At 42.0% G+C, this 13,033-nt stretch overlaps 1 protein-coding gene across 2 annotated transcripts in view; it reads left to right on the top strand.

Moving 5' to 3' along the window:
* Positions 1-13,033, top strand: part of LOC132205038 (neurotrimin-like) — a 145,941-nt gene that overhangs the window by 28,235 nt on the left and 104,673 nt on the right. The window contains exon 1 of one of the 2 annotated variants that reach the window (XM_059633861.1): positions 1,426-1,680. The exons of the other annotated variant lie outside the window; for it this stretch is intronic. The gene's annotated coding sequence lies outside the window, so the exon portion shown is untranslated. Of the gene's footprint in view, positions 1-1,425; positions 1,681-13,033 lie in introns of those variants that run through there. 2 annotated transcript variants of the gene reach the window in all.

The following is a 13,033-nucleotide window of genomic DNA, read 5'->3' as shown; positions in this document are numbered from 1 at the left end:
CTGTATCCTGCGTCCTTTAACACTTTATGAAATAGTTTCGGTATTTCACCATAATAAGGTTAGAAGCGTATGAACATTTAAATGACACGGTTAAAAATCTGTGATCTCAAATTTCTTTAATTTTAAACACATTTTTATTAGCATGAACAATATTTATCCAGTTGAAAATGGCTTTTAATATGTAATTATAAATTAAAAATTTTGAATTTTTTTACTTTGAATTTTTATTCAATTTTATTTGCTATCATGCAATTATTTATTAAGTTAAGTGCTATAATATGGCATACTCTTTAACAATTAATCTAAATCTACGAGTGACACTCATGGACTTATTCGATTATATTTTAAATCTCGCTCATAGTTCTTACTAAATTAAGTAATTACTGGAGCATAAAACGCAAAATGCCGAGTTTTCAAATGTTGAGGAAAACATGTACTTCCAATGAGAACTAATATTATGAGTTTTGCTTACTTAATGCACCGTTGAGCAGTCAAGAGTTTTAAGCAACCACGACCTTATTTTCCAGTTGAGTTTGCGTAAGTTTACATAAAACATAGGTCAAGGGTCTGTATTTTTGTCTTCAAAGTAGGACATTTATAATTGTTATAAATCTAATAGCAGATACAGAAATAATTATAATATTTGCCATAAACTTCCTCCACAAAACTTCGTAATTATCAAAACATTTAAACTGCATTTAAGTTAATTAAGTCATTTTAAAGCAAAAAGCCTTAACAAAGAATTCCATTTCTTTTTTAAATTCAAATGCTCTGAAATGCAGAAACTAATTAAGGACTCTATTTTTGTTCTTCAATTTAATTACCAAAGGAGAGAAATCGAGCTTAAATTGAAAAGTCACGAAACAGATACATTTGATTGAATTTTCCTATATAATTAAAAATAAATCTCAATATTTTCAAATTATATAATATGGTCAAGATTCTTAAAAAACAGTTCAAGGCCCAGCGAAATTTAGAAGTATTAAACAAGACTTCATTTCACCCGTCTGCACCAGACCAAAGAAATAATCGTGATCGCAACGGTGGAAATAAATCGCTCATGTCCCTAAACAGGGACAAATGTAACCGACTATCTCCGCCATCGATTGCCCGAAAACGCTCTAGAGAAAACGCACAACCGATAGAAAGAGAAAACGCGCTCTCTTGCTTAAAAAATAAAAGTTTCCTCAGATACACATAAAAATTGGCAAGTGATTCCAAAGGCGCATCAAAGTATTAATAACGACGTCGATAAAAGCCGGCCGAAAACCCAAGTGGGCAATTGCCCAAAAGCATGCAGGGAAGGCAAGGGTTGTCGGCGTCGCAGGAGGGCAGGGGGCGCTTCGAGCCGGCAGGGCGTTCGCGCGCCGAGCAGCCCATCGCGCTCCTGCTTGCGAGCTGCAGTGCAGTCTTCCCTCGGCATCACCAAACGCCAGCCGGCCGGGTTCGTTCTCTGCTCTGCCACATCTATATACCCTTAGCAGTGGTGTGTGGTGGTGCTCTCGTTTCCCTAGGACAAACACCGTCTGTCTCACGCGTCGGCACCTGCTTGTTCGTGAAAACACGCGTCTGCCGAGATTTCGTGTGCCGGTGACTTCAGACTTTATCAGTCGGAAAGTTTTCAGCTCGTGCGGGATAATTTACCGTCGGAGCGACGATGAGGATCTTTTGACTCTCCAGGCAAGTCGAACCAAATTATTTAATTACAGTTTGAAATGCAAATTTTTAATTAAACATAAAACATTATTTAATGTGATATTTATAATAAAAATTTATCGACCAATCAAAATATACATTCGATTGGAAAAAATGGTATCGAGTTGAATTGAAAGTGGTTCTCTTAGTACAAAAAAGACGTGGCGTAGAGACAGGTTCAATATCGCTTCTGGGAATTGATTTTTTTATAAGTGGGAATTTACCCTTCCATTTTTCATATCTCAAAAGACTGTCGCTCGGTTGGATTCTCAAATATTGAAAGGTCGAAGTTGAGTTGCTTGAAAAAGGCCAGGGGTAAATTACATTTTGATATACTTCTCGAAGAAAGAGTGGTGCGCTTTTGAAAAGGACGTTCGTGATTATTGCTTGTTTTTGTACTCTTGAGATAAATTAAGGAAAATGGCAAAAAAACGTAACATTTTATCTTTAAAAATTTATTTCAATTAGTTTTGGGGAAATTTTGCAATTGATCGGTCCATTGTTTTGCAGTGGAAATTTCTTAAAAATGTCTTCTCTCACTTTTTTAGGGCAATTTTTTTAAATATTTAATATCTGAATGGATACAGGCAGAGCATTCTCCCACATTTATATTAAATTCATTTACAAATAAAAGTATAATAAAACATTTTTTATTTATTAAGAATTAAATCATTTAATTAAAAAAAATAGCTCCCTCCTTCTTGATATTCATTTATTAGCATTTATTTAATACTTAAAGTTTGATTTTCCGTGAATCTTTTGCCAGTCTCATAAATTATTACCGAAGTTTATATTTCAAGCACAAAGTTGGAGCAAAACGCCCTGTTTTCAAGTAGCTCCATCGTTTCCCCAGAATTCGCAACTTACGGCAGCAGATTTCCCTCACGACTTGAGTGCGCCCGAGAGTACTCATTAAAACCGGGTCTCGCTTTTCGCAAGTTGTTGCGACTTGATCTCAGCAGGTCGGACACAAAGTTGTCGTGCCTGCTGCCCCGTCCGTCATTAGTGGGGCGGCAAAAAAAGCAGCAAGTTTGACTTCGGTTCGCCCTTTGAAATAACGTACAGAGGAGAAAGATATTGCGAGAGCGTGCCGGAATAAATATAACAGGGCGAAATCAGAAATCGGCCGCATCAATAATGAACGAATCGTGCAGTCGGTGCAGAAACCGTCGTATAACGTTACTTAGTTCTTTCTGGAAACTTCTTCTATGTTGGGATGCCAGTAACAGATTTAAATGCTGCTACACATTATGCTCAATTAAATTCTCAAAATTCAAAATAAAAAAACTAAACCAGGGTTCGTTTTCTGGTGGCTCCTGAAATGTGCAAACTGACTGAACTGTTGAAAATAATTTGGAGATTCGTATCGCAATAAAAAAGAAGACCAAAGTTACAATTAATTTTGCAGGTAGTAAAATATGCAAAACTTTATTGTAAAATTTTAATGATAATAATTAGTATGAATGTAATGTAATGAAATTAGTGTATCAATATAAAAAAAGGGTAGGAAAAGGAATTGGATACAATATCAAAAGTGCACTTTCAAAAATGGTACTTATTCGTCGATGTCCATTTGATGAGTCGTTCCCTCTTGCTGCTCGTTGACTCTCTCAAACCCGAAGGGTGAAACGTGAAATGTGAGTGGCTCGTGCAGTGACCCAATTGACGAGGTCATTCGGCAAGCTCAGGGTGGTGTTTGAGCCGCCGTCCGGAATGACGCCCCGGTTGGCTCCACGAAGCCGTTCCTAGACACCAAACGGCCCCGAGGGGCGCCTGAAAGGTCGAAAGCGTCGTGTCAGTGAACCCGAAGGGAAAAATAGGGTGGCTCGGAAGTCCACCGGACAAAGGCCCAAATGGGGTTTAAAAATTTGCTAATAAAACTCACGTTTTACTTTGTGTCCACGACACTCGTTCGGATCCGATTTCGGCACTCGGCCGATCGTTTTGGCGAACGCACACCGCAACGGCAAGTGCGTCGCCCTTGATTGGTTTTGGGCCACTGACTCCGACCGCTTTCTGCGGAAAGCACCGCGGTGCCTCCCACCTTCCGGCACCCGTCACGTGCAAGGTGCAAAGTGCACTTGCAGGCGAGCACACTCACTTTCACTCTCGCAGCTCCCTCGCCGCCTCTGGTCTTGTCCGGCGACGTACAATTTTATTTTAAAGGGTGAAGGAAAGGAAAGTGAAATTAAAAAAAGTGTATAAAAAAAGAAATAGATTTTGCAAAATAAAAAAATGTGTGTGTAATAAATTCTGCAATATCCTAACTGCCAATTAATCGTTATACCTCCCCCCGTCACAAAATTAATTTTCACGAAGTGGAAATTAATTCGTGAGCGCAGTTTTCTTCAAATCCTTGCAATCAAAATCTCCAATTATTTTTCGTTGATCATCTGCCAGAGTGAACATATTAGGAGCCTTCTGCTCAACAATTGTATACGGGCCAACAAATGATGGGACTAATTTAGCTGAGAACCCTGCTCCTTTATTGGACAAAACAAAATTTCTTTTCATGACAGAATCGCCTACTCGCAAATCACCCGGCCGTCGGCGCAGATTATAATGACGTGCGTTCTTCTCCCCGGACGCCCTCATATTTTCACGAACGGTTTCAAATATTTTTTGTAGTTTCGGAAATCGTTTGGCATACTCGGAGATCGGATCGCGCACCGCCTGATCGCGCTCAGCTTCCGGCGCTGGTTGATTATACAATGAAAGTTGACGACCAAAAGTTAGAAAAAAAGGTGAAAATTTTGTCGTCTCATGCACACTTGAATTAATAGCAAAGGCCACCTGCGGCAAAAATTTATCCCAATCTTTGTGATTATCGGAAACGTGGCAGCGTATAACTGTTTCAAACACTCTATTAACCCTTTCCACTGGATTTGCTTGCGGATGATAACGTGGGGTATACTGGAGGTCAATATTAAATCTTTTCCCGAGATCTTTAAAAACCCTGCTGTTATAAATTTTTGCATTATCCTGAATTAATAATTCTGGCGCACCGTAAGTGAAAATTATTTTCTCGAGAGCGGCACACAACGCATTGGCGCTTGCCTCCCGGAGTGGCACAAGAATGACAAACTTTGTAAAAAAATCAACGACTGACAAAATTACTTTATTTCCCAAAGAACTACGCGGAAACTCGCCCACAATATCAGAACAAACTACCTGCCAAGGCCTTTCTACTTGGTGAGAGGCCATAAATCCTGCTGGCGCAGATTGACTAGGTTTTTGCTCGACACATGTGCGGCAGCTTGAAATAAACTTTTTAATGTCATATCGCATTTTAGGCCAATAAAAATTTTCAGATACTCGGTGAAATGTTTTGAAAAAACCAAAGTGACCTGCCTCCGGCGGGCAGTGATTCAAGCGAATAACCTTTAATCTCTGATCTCGCGGGACCACCTGCTTGTAATCGGAAATATCCCACGGATTCCAACCCTTAACAAGTTTAAAGAGTCTCCCTCCCTCAACCTTGAAAAGTGGAAATTTCCCTGGTTCACGCTGAACATTTTCCATCAAATCAATATACCATCGGTCATTGGTCCGTTCTGGGACATTAATTGGTGCAACTTTAATTGGCGCTGAGAATGAACGGGAGAGCAAATCTGGCACTACGTTTAATTTTCCCGGCTTGTGGAAAACTTCAAAATCGTATTTTTGCAACTTGTCGACCCAATTCGCCAGCCTCCCCTTCGGATTTTTAACGTCGCGCAAAAACTTTAATGGCCTATTATCTGTGTACAACAGAAATTTTTTATACGCTAAATAACCCTCAAGGCGCTCGATTGACCACAAAATCGCTAATGCCTCCTTATGGATAGTTGGATATTTTTGCTCGGCCTCGCTCAAAACTCTGCTCACATAAAACACCGGGTGTTCCTTCCCATCCTCAAAAATCTGTGTGAGCACCCCCGAAATTCCTACATCTGACGCGTCCGTAGACAAAATAAATTGACGCGAAAAATCAGGCAATCGGACCACGGGGTCACTAATTAGAGCCTCCCTCATGGAAGTAAATGCATTTTCTTGCTCGTCCGTCCAAACAAAAGAGCTCTTTTTGCGAGTGAGGCGTGTCATCGGCTCCACAATAGTGCTAAAATTGTCAATTAACCGGCGGTAATACGAAACAGCGCCAAGGAGCATTTTCACCTCCTTAACGTTCTCCGGCCGTTTTAATTGCAAAATGGCACTGATTTTTTCTGGATCCGGATGCAAACCTGCACTATCAAAAATATACCCCAATATTTTAATTGAGCTTCGAAGAAAATGACATTTATCCCAATTAGGTGTCAAATTAGCCTCTTTCATCAATCGGAAAAATTCTTTCAAAACCTCAAAATGCAACTCAAGCGTTGGAGTACCAATAAAGACATCATCAATATAATTTTTTATATATTTCCTAATCCAAGAATTTGCAAGAACTCCGTCAAACACGCGCATAAAACCGGGACCGCTATTAATAGCGCCAAATGGAATGACACAAAATTGTAATAATCCCCTCCCTGGAACAAAAAAAGCGGTTTTTGGCCGGCTCTCTGCGTCAAGTGGCACTTGCCAATAACTCTTTTTAAAATCGACAGAGCTAATGAATCGAAAATCTCCCAAATTATCTAATATTGATGACAAAATTGGCACTGCATACGCATCTTCAACAGTTACTTTATTAACCTCGCGCATATCAAGAACTAAACGCGGCTCTTTCCCTTTCTCGTCATTACGCACAAAAAACACCGGCGAGCACCAAGGGCTCTGGGCATATTCAATGACGCCGAGCTCTAACATCTCGTCTATGTTCTTGTGCATTAACTCCAACATCGGCGGCGCAATGTAAAATTGTTTGCATTTAATTGGCCTCGCATCGCCCGTGTCAATGTGGTATTCAGTTTTAACTCGGCCTAATTTCTTTGGAAAATCTTTCTTAACGTTTTCAATGAAACCAAGCAATTCCTTTCTTTGCTTTTCATTCAAAGCGTCGCCGTCCGCCCTCGCCGATGAAATTCTCTCAGGCGGCCGCGGCGCCTCGCTCGCATTTTGAGAAGTGAAATGCCAAGTCCCATTTAAAACGTCCGGGACAAAACCTGTCCGAACCCAAAAATTCAAACCGAGAATTAAAGCCTGATCCACTTTGGGAACAATTAATGCTGGAATTAAAAATGTTTTACCGTCCAACGTAATTGGCAAATCAACGCAACCGCCCACCAAATTGTGACTGCCGTCAGCCAACTCAACATTTTTAATCATTGTTTTTCGGATGTGCAAATTGAGCTCCTTAATCAAATACTCTCCCGGCCCCCCCAAAACACACATTGAGGCCCCACAATCAAGCAACGCCGTTACTTTACGGCCCACTATTTGCACATCTAAAAACAAACGATCATCCTCGTCTACAGACGTAAATTTTCTCCCTAACTTTGACTTCAAATTTCGCTTAATTGAATCAATTTTTGCACGCACGGTATCAATACGGATCTTTCCTACGAAGCGGCTCCACTCGCAGCCGGTCCGTCTGCACTGTTTGCGGGCCTGCTCGGCTGCGTGTTGCCTCCAGCAGGGCCCTCCTGCACGTTTTTTGCACGGCGGCATTTCTCATTCTTGCACGTCTTGCGGGACACACCCTGAGCACCACATCCCCAACAAAAGAAATTCACAACTTTTGAGGGGCAGTAGACGTAAGTGTGCCCCGGCTGAGCACAATTCCAACACCTCCTGGCACGCCCGGGGTCAGAATTTGCTCGCGCAAAAGCTGGATGTGGCTGCTTTGAGCCGGGGACAAAATTCGACCCCTTAGCCCCACCCTGGGTCCAATTCGGCCGATTGTCTCCCTTCGCCACCGTCCCATCAACTGCTACAGTTGCAGCGCGCGCCCTCGGCTGACTGTCACTCGATTGCGATGCCTTCGCGGCACTCGCCTTGCCCGAATCCGCGGCCCTTGAATTTGGCTTTTTATACACCAGGCTCGGCTGCACTGGGTTATCTGGTGCCACTGGTTCGCGATAATTGTCAATGAGCGACTGAACCGACTCTAATTTCAGGCCTTCAGCCACCAACTCGTCCAACGTTTTGATTTTTGACAGTGGCAGGTTTTTTAATAAAAACGGATTAAGTCGCTCCTTGAGGAAAGACAAACGCTCCGCCTCATGTGGTGGAAATTCAAGAAGAGAAAAGCTCCTCTGCATTTCCGCCACATAAAGATTTAATCGCTCTTCCCTCCCCTGCGTTCTCAATCGAAGCTGCTGCCACAGTCGCGAATCAAAATTGGCGGGTTTGAAATTCTGCAAAAATTCCGGCTCAAATTCACTCCACGACGCCCACTTTCCGCGATTCGCAATGAACCACGTTTTTGCCGGGCCCGTGAACAAATTGTGCGCGCCGCGCCAAAACTCGCTCTCGGACAAATTGCACTCCTCTCTTTTCAGCGACACTTCAAACAAAAAATCAGCAAACGACACTTTCTCTTTCGCCTCGCCGGAGAACTGAATTTTCCAGTCCGCCACTGGAATCATTTTTCCAGCTCTCCGTGGCTCGGGAAAAGAGCGAAGTCCGCCGGCTGCCGCATCTGCAAGAAGTGGCACCGGTTCATTTCTCTGCGCGTCAAAACGCATTGGCAAATACAATAGTACGTCATCAAACCACGATGGCTGTGGCCTCGGGGTGGATTGGGCACGCAACCCCCCTCCCCCCTGGTCAAGGTCAATTTCCGGCTGGGCAACGTCACCCAGCGCGGCCACAGTCTCGTTTAGCTCATCAAAGAGAGCCGCGTTCGCCTGCGCCTGCTCACCTCCGACCTGCTCAGGGTCCTCCTCGCGTACGCCCCTCAAAACATTAAAGGCCGCACGCAAGTGCTCCCACAAAGTCGAAACTAAGCCCTTGCAACGCTCCGCGCCCTCCGCAGGCTTCAGCCTCAAAAGACACTCGCGCAAATATGCAATCTGCGCTCGCACCTTCCGAGCCTCGGTGGCAGACTTTGCGTTGGCGACGTCCTGCACCCTTGCTTTTACTGTCCCGACTTGAACGGAAATGAAATTCAGCTCCTCCACGACGGCTGGAGTTTCCACAATCACCGGCCTCTCGCGGGCCCCACTCGCAAACGCGTCGTGTGCTGCTTTTAATTCAGCTCGCAAGGCTGTGATATTTTTCTCGCCAATCTCTATTCCTAACGCCACGCACTCATGCCGCACAAATTCTTCATTCAAACGATCAAATTCGATCTTGAAATTATCCATTTTAACAATAAAAATCAACACAAAACAAAACTAAATATTTCAAACGCAACAAGAAAATAAATAAAAATTAACAATGCAATACACGCAAGAGGAATTTAGAATTTCACGCTAGCCACGAATGCACTACGGAATCCAAATAACGCTCAAGCGGCCCGATCGCGATGTCGCTCGCTTAGCAAACGCCGACCGAAAAACACAAAATACCGAAACAATAACGGCCCTCCGGTTCGAGACTCGCACGTCAACACGCCCCGCGCACGCAAGACGACCGAATAAATTCCGACTACTCGACTAGCCACGCAGAAAATTTAAAAGGGATGCCATATAACGTTACTTAGTTCTTTCTGGAAACTTCTTCTATGTTGGGATGCCAGTAACAGATTTAAATGCTGCTACACATTATGCTCAATTAAATTCTCAAAATTCAAAATAAAAAAACTAAACCAGGGTTCGTTTTCTGGTGGCTCCTGAAATGTGCAAACTGACTGAACTGTTGAAAATAATTTGGAGATTCGTATCGCAATAAAAAAGAAGACCAAAGTTACAATTAATTTTGCAGGTAGTAAAATATGCAAAACTTTATTGTAAAATTTTAATGATAATAATTAGTATGAATGTAATGTAATGAAATTAGTGTATCAATATAAAAAAAGGGTAGGAAAAGGAATTGGATACAATATCAAAAGTGCACTTTCAAAAATGGTACTTATTCGTCGATGTCCATTTGATGAGTCGTTCCCTCTTGCTGCTCGTTGACTCTCTCAAACCCGAAGGGTGAAACGTGAAATGTGAGTGGCTCGTGCAGTGACCCAATTGACGAGGTCATTCGGCAAGCTCAGGGTGGTGTTTGAGCCGCCGTCCGGAATGACGCCCCGGTTGGCTCCACGAAGCCGTTCCTAGACACCAAACGGCCCCGAGGGGCGCCTGAAAGGTCGAAAGCGTCGTGTCAGTGAACCCGAAGGGAAAAATAGGGTGGCTCGGAAGTCCACCGGACAAAGGCCCAAATGGGGTTTAAAAATTTGCTAATAAAACTCACGTTTTACTTTGTGTCCACGACACTCGTTCGGATCCGATTTCGGCACTCGGCCGATCGTTTTGGCGAACGCACACCGCAACGGCAAGTGCGTCGCCCTTGATTGGTTTTGGGCCACTGACTCCGACCGCTTTCTGCGGAAAGCACCGCGGTGCCTCCCACCTTCCGGCACCCGTCACGTGCAAGGTGCAAAGTGCACTTGCAGGCGAGCACACTCACTTTCACTCTCGCAGCTCCCTCGCCGCCTCTGGTCTTGTCCGGCGACGTACAATTTTATTTTAAAGGGTGAAGGAAAGGAAAGTGAAATTAAAAAAAGTGTATAAAAAAAGAAATAGATTTTGCAAAATAAAAAAATGTGTGTGTAATAAATTCTGCAATATCCTAACTGCCAATTAATCGTTATAGTCGTAAATAGCATCGAGACGGAAATGATGGGCGAAGTGTGAGCGAACGGATTTGGGCCCTAAATAAAATATAGCCGCGGAGTTGGATTCAAGAATTATTTCGCAGAATGCAGCAAGCGCGCCCTATTTTCCGAGGGCTGTTTTGAATTTTAAATGCACAGAGATTTTCGAACCTGTCGTGTGTCAGGTGAGAGCGACGAAATGGACCATTTCATTTGGCTTAATAATTCATGCGCTGAACGCTCAGTTTTATTGATATAATCGAACCGCGAAATTGTCATTATGGAAATCGTAAGTGCAGAACACGTTGCTAATGAGTTTGGGCGTGCCGAATGAATAGAAAGCAATCAGTTCAGTGTGGTTTCAACTGAATTTGTCGATGGTAATAACATAAAAGCTTCCTAATATTGCTGACAGTAATAACAATTATTTATTAAAATGTTTGGGGAAATGAAAAAGGCTGCTATTATTTTTCATTTGATGCCAAAATAAAAAAATAATAATAAAAAAATCATTCAATATTAACAAATTTATGAGGGCAATCGAGAAACCTAACCTTATTGCCCAGGCTAATTTATCCTGCCATTGAAAGGGCATGGTGGGCTTAGTTTGCCTAGATTTTGGATCGGGCTCAAAACATTATTAATGGAAAATAAAACAACGCTGAGCTTCCAATTAAAAAACATATAATGGCTTGTTTTCGATGAAAGCTTTTCAAATGGGATTAATTTTTTTCAACCATGTAGATTGGAATTGAAAACAAATCACGCTAAATTGATTGAAAAGTATGTATATTAGTTGTTCATTTTTTCCATATTTAACGAACAAAATATATTACCCAATTTACAAGTTTCTCTCTGAGTTTTTCAATGGTCATAATAGCTAATGCTAATTCTTATCGAATTGTGCCTTTCTTTGTGGGTGCAGAAAGTATTTTTATTTTCTTTAAACGTTATTAAAAAATCTGGCTCATTTTGGTGGTTCAGACTGAACAAATCTGAAAAAACTGAAAGGGAAGAAAAAGTCCGGAAAGTCTATTTTTTAGGGTTTGGGTTTCTTCATTTCTAAAGTTTACCGAAATTTATAATTTGTAATTAATTTTTTAATCCTTAAATTTTATTCAGGGATTTTTGAGCTATGTGAATTAATCAATTTCTTTTTAACTTTTCTAGCTGTGATTTGAATTTCTTGCATTCATTTCAATCCTTGTCAGTTACAAATCCTGCCATAAACGCAGACAAAAGCATATACACATCGCATGACTTTTCACCCCTTTTTACCAACATTTATTATGCTTATAATGCCAGAGGAATGCTCTAAGTCGGCCCATTTACACAGCCTGCAGTAAAAATCTCATTTCCCGAGCCTCTGCTCTTGTTCTTTTTATCAGCTGAGTCGCATCTCCTCCAACTTGACTCTGTGAGGATTAGAGTAAAAAACGACACTCGCCCTTTCAGCTCCGATTCCTACTCAAGGAGTTGAACCGTCTCTTGGACTCCTGCTAGAAAAAAAGCAACTTTTCTCTTTGCCTGCTGTATGGATGAGAACTGCCGAAGCACGCGAAGCTTCGATTCGGCAACGAAACGGAAAATCAAAACTTTTGCCAAAAGGAACTCGAGTAAAAGGGGAAAACTATAAGTGACCGAATTTCATCTGATGCTATTAAGGTATGAAAAAGTTATATCGGAAGATCTATGAATTTTTTATTATGAATAAGACAAATCGCTATATTTTTTTAAAAATGTCACCTAAAATTTTATTTTTAGCTTCTCACAAATTAGAGACTCATGCATATTGAACAATTTAATATTTTAAAATGTGAGTTAGAGAAAGAAAGGCTCATCTTTTAGTCTGAATTATAATATGGAAGGAATGAAAAGTGGTTGATTTTTTTCTGCAATTTTTGGAACGCAAAAAATCGTCTGTTGAGTCGGAGAATTCAGGCTAATGAAAAATAAATATCACCAGGCGACGAAAAATCCCTGAAATAGAGGCGGAATTAAAAAAAGGAGTGCTCATAATTAATGAGCATAATTAAAAAGCACGGTCCGCACTCGCTCCTTTTTTTGACGGCGGAAAGAAAAGAGTAGCGTGCGATTTTTCGGGGCTGACGCAAAAAGGGCTCGCAGATTAAGCAGCTTAATATCTCTCTGCAGTGGCGGTGGCTCGCTCTCTCCGCACGCATAATAACACCCGGTCTACGCACAAAGTACTACGTAGGTCTGCAAATATTTTTGTTTGCACATTGGACACATATAAAAGAGGCGGCGGCTTTTGTTGAGCGCGCGTCCGTGCAATGCTCGAACCCGACGAGCCTGCCCGGCGAACCAATCAGTTAAATTGACCAGAGAGCACACACACACGCGTGCATTAATTCTCCGGGGGTTTCATTTGCAAAATAATCAAGAGCGGGACGCAGCGGAATAAATCTGCGATCCGACTGTATTTTTCGTGTTTGCTCAGCCGCGGCGTTTTCTCTCTTTAAACCCCTTTTTTCTCTCTCTCGGCGAGATTGATTGCGTCAAAATTGCTCGTGTGGCTGCAAGTGAATTTTAATTCCGACTACTGCGAGAGCAAACACCGATGAGTGCGGTGATTGATTTCAATTTCGTCCGGGGTGGATATTATTTGATGATTTGTGTGCAACCGGCGATGTTTTATACTGAGCGATT

This window comes from Neocloeon triangulifer, unplaced genomic scaffold (assembly GCF_031216515.1).
Source record: "Neocloeon triangulifer isolate White Clay Creek 2 clone unplaced genomic scaffold, ASM3121651v1 ptg000002l, whole genome shotgun sequence".
NCBI lineage: Eukaryota > Metazoa > Arthropoda > Insecta > Ephemeroptera > Baetidae > Neocloeon > Neocloeon triangulifer.
Note: the sequence above shows the minus strand (reverse complement) of the source record. Positions and strands in the feature narration are given on the sequence as shown.